General features: G+C 36.2%; 1 protein-coding gene across 6 annotated transcripts in view; it reads right to left on the minus strand.

The window, feature by feature from the left end:
* The window catches only part of CSPP1 (centrosome and spindle pole associated protein 1), a 67588-nt gene that overhangs the window by 43834 nt on the left and 21512 nt on the right, over positions 1–2242 (minus strand). The gene's annotated exons all lie outside the window — the stretch shown is intronic.

Consider the following 2242-nt stretch of genomic DNA (forward strand, 5'->3'; position numbering starts at 1 on the left):
CAGCAGAACCAGTCCTGAAAATACCACAAAATATTCTAGAAATAATTCCCTTTGCTAGCACTGTCAGGGCAGCTTTCTGTCTGGAATGTGAATTCCCAAGCCTGCTTTCCTGCAGCCCTTATCTAACGAGCCTGGTTAAGAGTTTTGAGAGTTAAAGGGCTTTTGACACTCACACCGCATTAGTTGAAACAGATCTTGCTGCTCTTAATTCCCAGGAGCCAGCAAAGTCTTCAACAGGTTTTGGCACACAGCTATTGGCCAAGTCAGATATGAAACAGCCAATTCAGATATGAAAAGCTGCTTCAATGACAATCTACACTTCACTACACATCTGATAGACTTTAAAAGGGTGAGGTGACTTTTGTTCAAGGCAAAAGACTGGCAACATCATGAATACAAAAATTCAGGAGCTAAAATTTAAGTCATCTACATAAGAAGTGAAATCATATGATAGAAACTTCAAGTAACTTCAGAGATGCCAAATATTGTATAGACACAAGGGAGCTGTTATTGAAAAGATCTGGGGTAGGAGAATTTAAAAACTTTTCTTGACTTGCAAAATAACGGCTCTATAATGAGGACTTGAGGTTATCATGACAAAATAGTGCAAAAATAGGTATTCAACGAAAAACAAAGTACTCAACAAATGCTATCAAAGTTGTACTTTTTCCAGAGCTGGAAAGAGCCATGGACTTCCTATTACACAAACAACAAAAAAAACCCACCCAAAAACTAGGTAAACATGGGGAAAAAACCTCATTCTTTTACATAAAAAGAACCACAGTTCTGTCAATCTCTAATTTAAATAGAAGCCAATAATCAAAGGCAAAAGGATGCATGCAGGTTATTAAACATTGATCTGGCATCTTAACAACCCACCAGAACAACATGAAAGAACATTTATCCTCTTGTCATAAAATGATCTTTCATGATCAAGTTCATCTTTATGACAGCAATCAATCTACTCCTTACAAAGCTGGTCACATAAGACTGAAACACAGCCAGGAAACAGAAAGCCAAATCTCCAGTGTAATGAAAGGATATAGGGAGGAAGCAAAAAACAAACCTTGGAATTTAGGAGGCAACCTTTTTTTGTAAAAAGTAGTCAGCTTAGCAGGGCAGGCCCAGACATGTTGGCCCAATTCAATCAAGAAGCTGCTGTCTCCTGTTTACAGGACAGACCTGTCAGCTGGGGATGGACTAAAGCATTCCACTCCTAAGAACTAAAACATTTTGCCATTCTTCTCACTTCCTGGTCACCATTTCTGTTTGTTGAAATATGCCACAGACCCTGTGCCTCCATAAAAACAGAAACCCTCCTGAAAAGTCCTGTTATGAATATCTGCCTCTCCAAACTAATAAACCCCATATAAAACCTAAGAACTTCAGTAGAGCAAATAAAAATATGCCTCCTTTTGAATTTATTATCGATCATGAATCAAGTGTCTTTGGGGAAAGTTGACTTTGCCTGAAAGGTAGAAAAAAATGCTAACTCTTCAGAAGCTGAGCTGTCACTAACAGATAAGTTCCTCCTTGAAGAGAATGAATTTAACTTCATAGGAGGTTAAGTGGAGCTCCTTTCAAAGGAGAAGGAAGTACTAGATTAAAAAACGTATTTAATAAAGAAATACTGAAAGTTAATTTTCAATAATAATTCATTAGTAGAAAATACACACAAAAACCCCCAAACAATCTTGTTCAGGGAATTCAGGTAATGCTCCAGCAGCTTCTTTTAAGAAGATGCACCAAGTCTGCCAACAGCAAAGATAAGACTGTCTTCTCTATTCTCTTTTAAAAGAAAACTGGAGATAAAGCAGTTCCAGAGGTCTCTCCAAATAACTCATGGGTTGCCTGGTGATATATTAGTCACAGATATTTATAAGCACCATCCATGATTTCTGGAATAACTAAAAACTGGTCTACTAATATTCAACATGATGTCTACTGTTAGTTCAAACACCATACTTGCTGATATTTTATTTATATAGTTCTATATAAATTCTTTGCAAAGCAAAGTAAACCCTCAAACATTATCAAATTATTACTTTTATTTAAATAATAGACTATGTATCCAACTACATTAGACAGTGGCAAACAGCTACCTAATAAAAAGAGGACATCCCTCTGAGTATTAACTAACACAGAATTAAATACTGCTGTTAGTTTCAAAAATATTTTGATTGTCTTTGTTAGACATCAAGTTAAGCTTCTAATTGTTTTTCTTTCTGAAAAGCTACAGGAC

Source organism: Geospiza fortis, unplaced genomic scaffold (genome assembly GCF_000277835.1).
Source record: "Geospiza fortis unplaced genomic scaffold, GeoFor_1.0 scaffold121, whole genome shotgun sequence".
Lineage (NCBI taxonomy): Eukaryota > Metazoa > Chordata > Aves > Passeriformes > Thraupidae > Geospiza > Geospiza fortis.